Source organism: Pristiophorus japonicus, chromosome 10, assembly GCF_044704955.1.
Source record: "Pristiophorus japonicus isolate sPriJap1 chromosome 10, sPriJap1.hap1, whole genome shotgun sequence".
In the NCBI taxonomy this organism is placed as follows: Eukaryota; Metazoa; Chordata; class Chondrichthyes; family Pristiophoridae; genus Pristiophorus; species Pristiophorus japonicus.
In genome coordinates, this window is record NC_091986.1 from 50,323,612 (window position 1) to 50,338,679 (window position 15,068).

Sequence of the window (15,068 nt, forward strand, 5' to 3'; positions counted from 1 at the left end):
GTGCTGACTGTTTCTAATTAATCCTTCCCTTTCCAAATGCAGATTTATCCTGTCTTTCAGGATTTTTTCCAATAATTTTCCCACCACTGAGGTTAGGCTGACAGGCCTGTAATTACTCGGCCTGTCCCTTTCTCCCTTCTTAAACAAGGGTACTACATTAGCAGTCCTCCAATCCTCCAGCATCATGCCCAAATCCAAAGAGGACTGGAAAATGATGCTATTTCATAGAAACATAGAAACATAGAAAATAGGTGCAGGAGTAGGCCATTCGAGCCTGCACCGCCATTCAATGAGTTCATGGCTAAACATGCAACTTCAGTACCCCATTCCTGCTTTCTCGCCATACCCCTTGATCCCCCTAGTAGTAAAGACTACATCTAACTCCTTTTTAAATATATTTAGTGAATTGGCCTCAACAACTTCCTGTGGTAGAGAATTCCACAGGTTCACCACTCTCTGGGTGAAGAAGTTTCTCCTCATCTCAGTCCTAAATGGCTTACCCCTTATCCTTAGACTGTGACCCCTGGCTCTGGACTTCCCCAACATCCAGCATCTAACCTGTCTAAACCCGTCAGAATTTTAAACGTTTCTATGACATCCCCTCTCATTCTTCTGAACTCCAGTGAATACAAGCCCAGTTGATCCAGTCTTTCTTGATATGTCAGTCTCGCCATCCCGGGAATCAGTCTGGTGAACCTTCGCTGCACTCCCTCAATAGCAAGAATGTCCTTCCTCAAGTTAGGAGACCAAAACTGTACACAATACTCCAGGTGTGGCCTCACTAAGGCCCTGTACAACTGTAGCAACACCTCCCTGTACTCAAATCCCCTCGCTATGAAGGCCAACATGCCATTTGCTTTCTTAACCGTCTGCTGTACCTGCATGCCAACCTTCAATGACTGATGTACCATGACACCCAGGTCTCGTTGCACCACCCCTTTTCTTAATCTGTCACCATTCAGATAATAGTCTGTCTCTCTATTTTTACCACCAAAGTGGATAACCTCACATTTATCCACATTATACTTTATCTGCCATGCATTTGCCCACTCACCTAACCTATCCAAATCACTCTGCAGCCTCATAGCATCCTCCTCGCAGCTCACACTGCCACCCAACTTAGTGTCATCCACAAATTTGGAGATACTACATTTAATCCCCTCGTCCAAATCATTAATGTCCAATGTAAACAACTCCCACTAATGTTTTTTGCCCTTTGGTGTGCTGCAGCTCCACTCATTAGGATTCCACATCATCCAAGCTAATGTCCTTCCTAACTATTGCATTAATCTCCTCTTTAACCAGCAATGCTACCCCACCTCCTTTTCCTTTTATGCTATCCTTCCTGAATGTGGAATACCCTTGGATGTTGAGTTCCCAGCCCTGATCATCCTGGAGCCATGTCTCTGTAATCCCAATCACATCATATCTGTTAACATCTGTTTACACAGTTAATTCATCCACCTTATTACGGATACTCCTTGCATTAAGACACAAAGCCTTCAGGCTTGTTTTTTTAACACCCTTTGTCCTTTTAGAATTATGATGTAGTGTGGCCCTTTTTGTTTCTTGCCTTTGTTTACTCGGCCTTCCACTATTGCTTTTTACCTTTCTACCATCTGTTTCTGACTCCATATTACTTCGCCCTATCTCGCTGCATAGGTTCCCATCCCCCTGCCATATTAGTTCAAACACTCCAGAACTGCATGAGCAAATGCTACCCCTAGGATATCAGTTCCAGTCCTGCCCAAGTGCAGACCGTCCCTTTTGTACAGGTCCCACTTTTCCCAGAATTGGTTCCAATGTCCCAGGAGATTGAATCCCTCCCTCTTGCACCACTGCTCAAGCCACGTATTTATTCTAACTATCCTGCTCCCTCTACTCTGATTAGCATGTGGCCAGAGATTACTATCTTTGAGGTCCTACTTTTTAATTTAACTCCTAGCTCCCTAAATTCAGCTTGCAGGACCTCTTCCCGCTTCTTACCTATATCGTTGGTACCTACATGTACCACGACAATTGGCTGTTCACCCTCCCTCTCCAGAATGCTCTGCAGCCGCTCCGAGACATCCTTGACCATTGCACCAGGGAGGCAACATACCATCCTGGAGTCTCGGTCGGGCCGCAGAAACTCCTATCTATTCCCTTTACAATAGAGTCCCCTATCACTATAACTCTCCCACTCTTTTTCATGCCCTTCTGTGCAGCAGAGCCAAACATTTCCTCTTTTACTTCGCTCAATAACCTGGGAGGCATTTCATCTGGGCCTGGGGACTTATCTACTTTCAAAGCTGCTAAACCCCTTAATACTTCCTCTCTCACTATATTTATTTCATCCAGAATATCACACTCCTCCTTGATAGCAGTATCTGCATTGCCCATTTCCTTTGTGAAAAGAGATGCAAAGTATTCGTTGAGAACCTTACCAACATGTTCCGCCTCCACACAAAGATTACCCTCATGATCTGTAATCGGCCCTACCCTTTCTTTAGTTACCCTCTTACTCTTAATATATTTATGGAACATCTTAGGGTTTTCCTTAATTTTACTTGCCTAGAATTTCTCATGCTCTCTCTTAGCATTCCTAATATCCTTTTTAATTTTGCCTCTTAACTTTCTATATTCCTCTAAAGATTCTATCGTATTTAGCCGTTGGTATATGACATAAGTGTCCCTTTTTTTCTTAATCCTCCTCTGTAAATCCCTAGACATCCAGGGCGCTCCAGAATTATTATTCTTTAAGCGCACATATTTGGCCTGAGCCTCCGGATCGCCTCCTTGAATGCCTCCCACTGTTCAGACACTAATTTACCCATAAGTAGCTGTTTCCAGTCCACTGTGGCCAAATCACTCCTTAACTTAGCAAAATTAGCTTTTCTCCAATTCAGGACTTTTATTCCAGGCCTATCCTTATCCTTGTCCTTATCCATAACCAACTTGAATCTGACTGAATTATGGTCACTGGCACCCAAGTGCTCTCCCACTAATACTCCTTCAACTTGCCCAGCTTAATTTCCTAAAACTAAATCCAAGACCGCCCCCTCTCGTGTTGGGCTTGCTACATACTGACTAAAAAAGTTTCTCTTGAATGCATTTCAAGAATTCCGCACCCTCTATACCCTTCACAGTATATTTGTCCCAATCAATATTTTGATAGTTAAAATTCCCTACTATTACTACTCTATGGTTTTTGGACTTCACAGCAATTTGCCACCATATTTGCTCCTCTATCTCCCTCCCACTGTTTGGGGATCTATAATATATGCCCAGCAGTGTGCTCACCCCTTTTTTATTGTTCAATTCGAACTATGTGACCTCGTTTGATGATCCCTCTAACGTATCATCCCTCCTCACCGCTGTAATAGTTTCTTTAATCAGTACCGCAACCCCCTCCCCCCCACCTTTTTACCCCGCTCTGTTTCTTCTCTAAAAATCTGCTAAACCTGCCTCTCTTTCAGCCATGTTTGTGTAATGGCTATAATGTCATACTCCCAAGTGTCTACCTATGCTCTTAGCTCATCTGCCTTATTCACTATACTCCTTGCATTAAACTATATACCATTCACCACAGGAAGACCTCCTTGCTTACTACATACTAAGCCTTGTTCCCTCTGTCTTAGAGATTCGCTTTCTAGATTCTTGCTATCCAATTTCTGCTTTACTTCCTTCCCTATTGAATTTGTTTTCAGATTCCCTTTCCCTTGCCAAGCTAGTTTAAACTCTCCCCAGCAGCACTAGCAAAACTCAGGATATTGGTCCCGACGCTGTTGAGGTGCAACCTGTCTCGTTTGTACAGGTCCCATCTCCCCCAGAATGCTTCATGAATTTAAAGCCCTCCCTCCTACACCAACTTTCCAGCCACGTGTTCATCCGCCCTATTCTTGTACTCATTAGCATGTGGCACCGGTAGTAATTTGGATATTATTACCTTTGAGGTCTTACCCTTTAATTTTCTTCCTAGCTCCCTGAATTCTGCCTTTTGGACCTCATCCCTCTTTCTATCAATGTCATTGGTCCCGATATGGACCACGACCTCGAGCTGTTTATTCTCCCCCGCTCCCCCCACCGCGCCCCCCCCCCCCGCCCCAGAATGCCCTGCATCCGCTCTGTGACATCCTTGACCCTGGCACCAGTGAGGCACGTCTACAGCCGCAGAAACGCATGTCTGTTCCCCTAACTACAGAATCCCCTATCACTAGAGCTCTTTTATTCTTCGTCCCTCCCCCCTGTGCAGCTGAGCTACCCGTGGTGCCTTGGAATTGGCTCTGGCTGCACTCCCCAGAGGCACAATCGTCCTCACCGATACTCAAAAGTGAATATCGGTTTGAAAGCGAGATGAACTCCTGGGGGGACTCCTGCACTACCTGCCGAGCATTCTTACTTCATCTGGTGGTCACCCACTTTCCCTCTGCGTGCACGCCTTTAAGCTGCGGGGTGACCATCTCCTGAAACATGCTATCCATGTAGCTCTCAGCCTCGCTGACTCCACCTGCTGCTCCAGCTCCGAAACTCGGAGCTCGAGTAGCTGAAGCTGGAGACACCGCCTGCAAACATGGTTGTCAAGGCTGCGCGAAGCGTCCAGGACTTACCACATGCCGCAGTATGCACACTCCATGGGACTGAGCTGCCCTGCCATCCCTCTAGTTAGACTTATCTAGTTTAAAATCTAATTAAAAAGAAATAGAGAAGAGAGATATTTGTCAACTCACCTCACTGACGTGTGGCCTCCCGAACTCCTTATCTCTCTGTCCTCCCAACCTCTCAGCCTCCGAACTCCCGATCTCTCGGCCTCCGAACTCCCGCCCTCTCGGCCTCCGAACTCCCGACTACTCGGCCTCCGATCTCTCGGCCTCCAGACTCCGACCTCTTGGTCTACGGACTCCCGACCTCTGTGGCCTCCAAATTCCCGACTTCTGTGGCCTCTCGGACTCCCAACCTCGCGGACTCCCGACCACGCGGACTCCCGACCTCTCTTGGACTCTGAACTCCCGACCTCTTGGACTCCTGACCTCTCGGATTCCGAGCTCCCGACCTCCGAACTCCCGACCTCTGTGGCCTCCATGTTGTTTCGATATTTGAGGTGCTGTCTCTATATTTAAGGTGTTGGCGCCGAAATTCAGCTCCCCAAAAAGGCGGCTTACCACCGGAAAGTGGCGACCTGGTGGCTGAGTCGAGCGGCCACTGACTTCCGGTGCAATGGCCACCGCTGGTGAAATTTAGTTCAGGCATTTTTGCAGCTGTGCTCACTTCTGCTGCACTATTGTGAATGCGGCCGTAATGATGCAATCAGAGCGCGCACTGCTGCCTCTCCACCTCGGAAGCCAAATTCACCATTTAAAAAAATAACCTGCTGGTGCCCCCGACAGATTTTTGTGTCGGAGCACTGTTCCGGGCTGCTCGAGACCACCAGTCGAGGAGAAAGGAGTTTTGGTGGATTGAGATTTTTGTGTATTAAAATTTTACGGAGTTGTAAAAAATTGTTGGGGGGTGCAAAACTGTTGCAGACTTTTGTGTATTTTTGAAAAATTTCTCACTCACCCTTTTGACATTGGCAGTGATTATTAGTGACTTTGGGACCTCATTCTGTACTCCACAGAGGCCTCATAGTGAGGGTTGAGCCTACAGACACAATGGGCTCAATGATTGCAGGGAACACCTTGTCCACAGTATGCAAGGCAAGAAGGCACGCTGGAGAAGGCAGCGCCTTCAACAATGGGTCCAAAGACAGTGGGCATAGGAGGCTGCAGCCATGGCTGCCCAACATGGAGATGGCCGCAGACCTCAAGGCAGAGAGGTTGACCAGGAAGGAGCTGGCGTCAGGAGGAGGGTGAGGTATGCTGACCCCACGCACCAGATAGTGGCGAGGAGCCAGCTGCGGCCCAGTCTGCAGTCGGCCACTCCAAGGCGAGAGCTGGTCGAGGGTGTCCGAGAAGTACATCTGGGCACCTGCATCCTGTTCCCCCTCTTGTGCCTTCTCGTTCTCCTCCTCATGCGGTTCTGGATCCTGCTCCTCCTCCTCCTCCTCCTCCTCCTCCTCCTCCTCCATGGGGTGGCACTGCTGCCTCATCCTCCAATGGTTGTGCCCTCATGATCGCCAGGTTGCGGAGCATGAAGCACACCACCACAAATATGGAGACATGCTCAGTTGAGTACTGCAGCACACCCCCTGAGTGGTCCAGGCAACAGAACCTCTGCTTCAGAGTCCCAATTGTGTGCTCGATGATGGCCTTGGTGGCGTGCTGCATATCAGTTCTAGGGTTGCGGAGATGAATCATGAGCCACGTGCTCAGTTCATAGCCCTTGTCACCGAGGAGCCACCGCAATCTTGATTCGGCTCAGAGAAGAGGCCCGTGTAAGGGTACACATTTCATGATAAGGCACAGCAAGAGGCCATGGACTAAAATGGATTAAAAGAAAACCCATGGGACTGTTGGGCGGGAGAAAGAGTGCCAGCCTGGGGCAGGTGGTGACTCATAACTGGTAGTGCAATTTCTGCAGTCAGGAGCAAGACCCAATTAAACATTGTATCAAAACCCTTTGTCTCGATCAAGCAGAGGAGCCCATAGATTAATTGGCCGGAGGGGAAATATCAGTTCCTTATGGAGACTACAAGTTTGCGAAAATCCAGGACCAAAAAGGATCCCACAAGGCATGCATTTTTGGATAGCAGACCCATCATCACAGCCATCGAGACTCATCCAGATGCATTAACTGAAAACAGCCATGCAGAAGACTTGTATAATCGAATGGATATATATGAAGGAGCTCATAGAAGTAAGGGTGCGTCGAACAACACTTCAGAACAGCAGGTCAAAGGAACAATGACCGAAGCAAGCAGCTGGGACCCAACACCTTCCCTAGCTCCACGAGCCTACAATTGACAACAGCAGCAACTGGCTGGATGGGTGATTGTAAGTCTTTGATCAATCTCTAAGAAGTCTTGTTCTGTCATTTTTGATTTTTGTGTAATAAACTAACAGTTGGGCTTAAGCCTAAACTTTGCGTTACATGGAGTCCTTCCTGTAATTCCTGAGGTGTATGAATGAAAGTAGAGTGGAAAACGAACACCCTACACCTGGCACACCGGACTGCTGCAGTATGAAGCAATTGTAGCTGAAGCCAGAAAACCATAATTTTGCAGTTGTGGTCGCAAACCAGTTGAACATTGAAGGAGTGGAACCCCTTGCGTTTTTGGAAAACCTTAGGAGTGTGTTGGGATGCCCTCAGACTGACATTGGTTCAATCAATGGCCCCCTGGACCTTGGGAAAGCGCGCAATACGCAGGAATACAGTCTGTCGCTCCAACTACTTGTCCCTGCTCATAAGGAATGAGACATAATCGCCCCATCTCCTATAGAGATTGTCATGTATCTCACACTTCTGTATATAACTGTATCTTGCCATGCTATACATGACTGTAACTAGATATGACCTGTAACCACAAGCATACTTTACCACCAGGGATGCACGTGCAAGAGACACTGCATACCTGTTCCACACAGGTATATAAAGGCAGGTCTCAGGCAAGTTTGGCACTCGAGAGCTGTGAAATAAAGGTGCAGCTCCAGAGTGACCTTGACTTCAGCATGTGCCTCATGTAAGTCTGTACTGCAGGGCAACGAGTTATGGGATCACAGAATCCACAGAATGGCTACCAACAGCTCAGATGAGAAATACAATGCTGGAGACAATTGCGAGCACTTTATAGAAAGGCTCCAGCAAAGCTTTGTAACCAAAGTTTGGTTGGGCGATGATAAGGCAGACAAGAGAAGAGCCCATCTCTTGACCTGTTGTGGTTCGAAAACATACGCCTTAATGAAGGACCTGCTGGCACCCGAGAAACCAGCAACCAGCAAGCAAGTCGTTTGAGGAGTTGAGCACACTGGTGAGAGACCACCTGAAGCCAGCAAGCAACCTACACATGGCCAGACACAGGTTCGACAACTACAGACGCTGTGTGGGCCAAAGCGTACCCGACTTTGTGGCAGAACTTCGGAGGCTGGCTAGTTTATGTGAGTTCTCCGATGAACTAAGGAAAGAAGTACTGAGAGACTTTTTTATTGAAGGAATAGGCCAAGCAGACTTATTCCGAAAGCTTATAGAGACCAAGAACTTGACCCGAGAGGCAGCAGCACTGGTCGCACAGACATTCTTGGCAGGAGAAGAAGAAACGAGGTTGATCTATACTGCGGGTATGACAACTAACGAAACATCGGAACAAGGGGTTCACAGCGTGAAACAAGCCGCTACCCCCACACACACACAGACAAAGGCAGGAGAGCAGGCCTTCAACAGCAGGCAGTGGCGCCAGAAGCCATCAAGGGCCACAGGAACGGCCGTTCACACCTCATCAACTCACAATGCGAGCAATCAACTACAAACTGAGAGAAGCTCAAGAGAGATCAGCCAGATGCAGCTCATCCTTCGGAAACAATGGAAGCGGTCTGTGCTGGAGATGTGGGGGAAGGCACTCAATAAGGGGGTGTCGATTTCAGCATGCCGTTTGCAGAAACTGCAACTATACAGGGCATCTGGCTCGCATGTGCAGAAAAACAGCAGCTCGGCTGGTATACGAATCGGAAGGGTTGGAAAGCGGACCAGAAGATGGTGGGGACAGTGCCCGGGACGCCGAGGTACAGCAGGTCAACATGATCAATGTCCACTGTTCTTACAACAAGACGCCTCCAATAATGATGAGGGTCCTACTCAACGGGATACCCGTCAACATGGAACTGGACACGGGAGCTAGTCAATCCCTCATGAGTGTCCAACAAGTTGAACAGCTGTGGCCACACAAAAGCAACAGACCAAAACTCACAAGGATCGACCTAAATTAAGGACCTATACCAAAGAAATCATCCCAGTCCTTGGCAGCGCCATGCTCTCAGTCACACACAAAGAGACGGTGAACCAACTTCCCCTGTGGATTGTCCCGGAGATCTCCCAGCACTGCTGGGGAGAATCTGGCTGGCAAAACTAAATTGGAAATGGGATGATGTTCACGCCATGTCGTCAGAGGAACGGACCTCCTGCTCAACAGTTCTAAGTCATTTTGAACATCTCTTTCAGCCAGGTGTGGGCACCTTCAAAGGGACTAAAGTTAAAATCTACATCACACAGGATGCCAGATCGGTACATCACAAGGCTAGAGCTGTGCCTTATGTGATGAGGGAAAAGATTGAACATGAACTGGACCGGCTTCTGCGGGAAGGCATTATCTCACCCGTGGAATTTAGCGACTGGGCAAGTCCCATCGTCCCCATCATGAAGCCTGATGGATCCGTACGAATCTGTGGGGATTTCAAGTCTACCATAAACAGAGTCTCCCTACAGGACCAATACCCCTGCCCAGGGCAGAGGACCTATTTGCCACGTTAGCTGGAGGAAAACTTTTCTCGAAACTAGATCTCAAATCTGCGTATATGACGCAAGAACTGACCGAAGAGTCTAAGTACTCACCACCATCAACACACATCGAGGCCTTTTTATGTACAATCGATGCCCATTCGGTGTCAGGTCGGCAGCTGCTATATTCCAGCGCAACATGGAGAGTCTGCTCAAGTCCATCCCGGGGATGGTTGTGTTTCAAGATGACATACTCATCACGGGCAGGGACACCGGCTCCCATCTCTGCAATTTGGAGGAAGTACTAAGTCGATTGGATCAGGTAGGCCTAAGAGTTAAGAAATCCAAGTGTCTGTTTCTCGCGCCCGAGGTTGAATTTTTGGGCAGAAGGATTGCTGCTGATGGAATCCGCCCAACAGAATCCAAAACCGAAGCAATTCATCTGGCACCCAGGCCCTGGAATGTCTCGGAACTGTGCGCCTTTCTCGGGCTACTCAATTACTTTGGGAACTGTATGCAGAACTTGAGCATGCTGCTGGAGCCTCTCCACGTGCTACTCAGAAAGGGGTGCGATTGGTTTTGGGGGGACGCCCAAGAACTCGCTTTCAATAAGGCACGCAACCTTCTATGATCCAACAGTGTTTTAGCCTTTTTTGACCCAGGTAAAAAGTTAGTTCTTACATATGATGTGTCAGTATACGGGGTCGGGTGTGTTTTACAGCATGTCAATGATGTGGGTAAATTACAACCCTTTGCTTATGCCTCCAGGTCACTTTCGCGGGCGGAGCGCGGGTACGGTATGGTAGAGAAGGAGGCGCTCGCATGCGTGTACGGTGTCAAAAAGATGCACCAATACCTTTTCGGGGCCAAGTTCGCGTTAGAAACCGACCACAAACCCTTCACATCCCTGCTATCCGAGTGCAAGGCAATAAACGCCAACGCCTCGGCGCGCATTCAGCGGTGGGCACTCATGCTGGCGTCTTACGACTACACAATAAGGCACAGACCAGGCACAGACAACTGTGCCGACGCACTTAGCAGGCTACCCCTGGCGACCACGAAAGGGTCCGACGAACAGGACTGTGAGATGGTCATGGCAATCAATGCCTTTGAATCCACAGGCTCGCCCATGACGGCTCGCCAAATCAGAGCCTGGTCGACCAGCGACCCCACGTTATCCTTGACTAAAAGATGTGTTTTAACTGGTGACTGGGCAGAGGCTCGCGATGCCTGCCCCGAGGAGATCAAATCTTTCCATAGGCGCATGCATGAACTATCACTACAGGCAGACTGCCTGATGTGGGGCAGCCGAATAGTTATGCCCTTGCGAGGCAGAGAGGTGTTTGTCCGGGAGCTCCACCGGGAGCACCCGGGGATCGCCCTTATGAAGGCCATAGCCAGATCCCACATCTGATGGCCTGGCATTGACGCGGACTTGGAGCTCTGCGTCCGGTGGTGCACCATTTGTGCCCAACTCAGTGAGGCCCCCCTAAGCCCCTGGTCCTGGCCCACCAAACCGTGGTCGCGGATGCTTGTAGACTATGTTGGCCCATTCATGGGCAAAATGTTCCTCGTAGTCATTGATGCATTTTCAAAGTGGATCGAGTGCACCATTTTAAACTTGAGCACCACCTCCACCACTGTGGAGAGCCTTAGAACCATGTTTGCAACGCACGGAATTCCTGACATATTGGTCAGTGATAATGGTCCATGCTTCACCAGTGCAGAATTTCAAGATTTTATAGTTGACCATGGCATAAATCACGTTAAGACAGCACCATTCAAGCTGGCCTCCAATGGCCAGGCAGAGAGTGCAGTGCAAATCGTTAAACAAGGCATGATAAAAATCCAAGGTCCCACGCTGCAGAGTCGCCTGTTGCGACTGCTGCTGGCATACAGATCTCGTCCGCATTCATTGACTGGGGTTCCCCCCGCGCAACTATTTATGAAACGGACCTTAAAGACTAGGCTCTCGTTAATCCTCCCAGACATGCATGAAATTGTTGAGGCAAAGCGCCGGAAGCTAACTAAGTACCATGACCGAAATTCGAGGGGGAGGTGGAATGAGATAGGGGACAAAGTGTTTGTGCTAAACTATGGCAGGGGTCCTGTTAGCGTTAGTGTTTTCTTAGAAGAATCACTCAACACTCAGGGTCGGTTCCAATGCTGAAGCAGCTTTTATTACGCTCAGCGGGAAGGAAAAACTCAGGACCGTATCCAGGTTTCTCTTCACATCAAAGAGTTACATGTACCTTTATATGTTTCACAACAGTTACAAAACAGTTTACTGCAGCTACACAGCCCATCACGGCTGGACACAAGCCAATCACAATGATTATAGATTACATATAGGTTATTTTAACCCAATAGAATTCCCCTTATGTCTCAGGAACCATGTGTTCGTCTTTTGTCAGCTTGGGCTGATTGATATAGGTTCTCTCACTAGTTCTTTCTTCTTGGAGAAATAATTGGTTTCTAACCTTGTTTACAGCAAATGGTTTCCCTCTTATCTTTCTTCCTGAAATAATTGGTTTCATGGCCTTGTTCACAGGAGATGGTTTCCTTCTTATCTCTGTCTTCCCAGGCATTCCTACAGTGGGCCTCACAGGGTTATTGCTCGGTCAGTGAACGTTCAACAGTTCACAGCTTGACTACCTGATTTCCCATCATGCCTGGGCAGCCATTTTATGTGTGGCCACTTAAGCTTATGTGAGTTCTAAATATCCAGCAGGTGCCTAATGCCTAAGTCTATATATATTTCTACTCTCTACAACAGGTCCCAAATGGCTTGCAGGGAGAGTAACAGGCAAGGAAAGAAACAGGCTACTGGTTGTACAAATGGACAATGGCCAAACCTGCCGGAGGCATGTAGACCAAGTAAAAAGTAGATTCACCAACAACACTGCAGAACCAGAGGCAGACTACAATGTGGAATTCACACCACACCTGGTGGACAGACAGAGGGATCAACCTGAGGAAAGGGCAGTCTCAACAGACAGCCCAGGCGAGATACCAGCAGTCACACCAAAAGAAAAACAGGCACCAAGGCAAACAACTGAACCGCAACTAAGACGCTCCACGCGAGAGCGTAGACTACCTGAGAGACTGAATCTATAAAGACAATAAGACCTTAGGGGAGGGTGATGTCATGTATCTCACACTACTGGATATAGCTGTATCTTACCATGCTATACATGACTGTAACTAGATATGACCTGTAACCACAAGCATACTTTACCACCAGGGGTGCACTTGCAGGAGACACTGCATACCTGTTCCACACAGGTATATAAAGGCAGGCCTCAGGTAAGTGTGGCACTGGAGAGCTGTGAAATAAAGGTGCAGCTCCAGAGTGACCTTGACTTCAGCATGTGCCTCGTGTAAGTCTGTACTGCAGGGCCAGGACTTTACAGAGATCATCTGTTACCTCCCATATGCATGTATGGGCTGCAAACTGCATGATGTTGGAGATGTCTTCAGTGGCAGCTTGGAAGGATCCAGTGGCATAAAAGTTCAGGGCAATTGTAACCTTGGATGTCACGCTCAGGGCTGTCCTCACCCGTGTTTGCGGCTCCAAGTCTCCCTGCAGGAGATTGCAGAGCTCCATCACTACATCCTTGCGGAATCATAGTCTGCGCAGGCACTGATCATCATTGAGGTCGCTGTAGGAGAATTGGTGCTGGAATACCCTTTGTCGATTATGGCCTTCCATCCCCACGTTTGTGCAGCTGTCTTGCTCTTTCTTCTGCCTCATTGGCTTCTCCCTGCTAGTCCGATTGGTCCTCCACCTCTGCAGGCTGGTGCTGCCCAGCATCTGCCTCCCCTGCAGGCTGCCTCCTGTCCTGCCGATCCAGTATCTGGTGCGGAAGGGGACTCCTTGTACCCCACTCTCTTCCTTAGGAGACGCCCTTGCTGAGGGCCTTCCTGTGGCAGCTCTTTGCCCTTACCTCTGTCGCCATTTCCCTGGCCCTCTTCATGCTCAGCCGCCATTATTGCTGCTACCCTTGCCCGCTGCCTCTGCAGCGGTTGGACCCGACGCCGTCTTCTCTTGCAATATGCAGGAGGCGTTGGCTTGCCAACATAGCCGCAATTTAAATCTCTTCCCAAACCCAGCATCCTCGATGTCGGCTCCCTGTTGTGCAGGTGGAGAAGCCTTCAGCACTATCAATCAATCCCGCAGTGTGGTATCCTCGCACTGGTTGTGAAATACCCGTGAAAAAATGTTGCCAACAGAAATGCAAGAAAAGCCATCACAGCATTAAGGAATACTGGTGATCTGCAGCAAGAACTAGGCACCGACAAAAAAAATCTAACGTTGGCACCGTCGAGCAGTCACAAGATTTTTCGAGCGGAATGTGGTTTCCGGGTCGGGATCTCGGTGATGCGCGCTTTGATGACACACTTAGGAGTGTTGACCAACAATGCGGCGGAAGTGGGGGACAGTGGTGTAGTAATGCTCACCACCAGAAAACTGCAGCAGGGCAATTGGGCGAGCGGCAGCCATTACACGAAAAATCGGCGGCCATTCCACTCTGCAGAGTAGCCACCAATTTCTGGTGGTAACAGGACTTAAGGGAAGGGGCAATTTTGGACTCCTTGTCTCTATTTAAGAAGTTGGGACTGATATTGCCCCTCTCCTTAAGGCTTCTTACCACTGCAAATTGGCGGCCCCGCTGTGGAGTGGAGTGGCCGGCGACTTTTTGTGGAATGGCTGTTGCTAGCCCAATTGCGCTCCTGAGTTTTCCCGACAGTACCCCGATTCCCTCCCCCACCACTCCGCTGCTGCCGATCTGTCTTAAGCGTGTCATCACCGTGCGCACTGCCGATCTACCCCCCTGACGGCGACAACCCCATCTGAAAATCTTCGGCCCGCCTGGCGGTGCCAAAACAAACTTTTTCTGGCCTTCTGCAGTGGCTGTACGGCTTGCCTTAAAGGGGAGGATGCACTGCCACTGCCACCGTATTTTTTCTTGTCGGCTGACTGCCAATGTCGGCCTGACAAATATGCCCCCAGGTTCAGCCCGGCCGCTGGCCTGACCGAAACCCTCCCTGGTGGCTCAGTAGCCTAAAGTTTAAAAATGGCAGAGGCTGTCCCCTTTAAGTGAACGGGTGAGCTGTGGTGATGCCACGTTATGATGATGTCATCGCGGTGTGACTCCGCACCTAACTTCAGCCCCTCAATTGCTGTCACTGCCCCATATCCGCCCCTTAGGTGGTGTCACCGCCCCCATTATGATCACGTTTCGGATGCAAGGAAAAAAAACAACAAAGAGCCGAATGTTGCTCAAGAGGCGACCTGAACTGCAGCTGTGGTAAAAACCATCAAAACGGAGTGAGAGCAATTTCTATCCCATTGTCTTAATTTAAGGTGTTGTCTCTATTCAAGCTGTTGTCTCTATATTTGAGGTGTTGTTGCTATATTTAAGGTGTTATCTCTATACTGAAGGTGTTTTATGCTCTATTTTTAAGGTTCTTTCTGTGTGTATTTGATCAAACTCCCGTCTTTTTCACCTGCTGGGTCTGTTGTCAATGTTCAATTATTTCCTTGTAATTCTGTTCCTCAGACATCCAACACCTATTATGCTGTTGTATTTTTGGTGTCACACACTCATTATTCGTTACCACTGCCTCCCTTATTTGCCTGTTGATTTTATGATGTTATCGAAGGCTATGTTTGGACAATGACAGGATCTGTCATCACAGCAGGCGACAGCTGTACAATA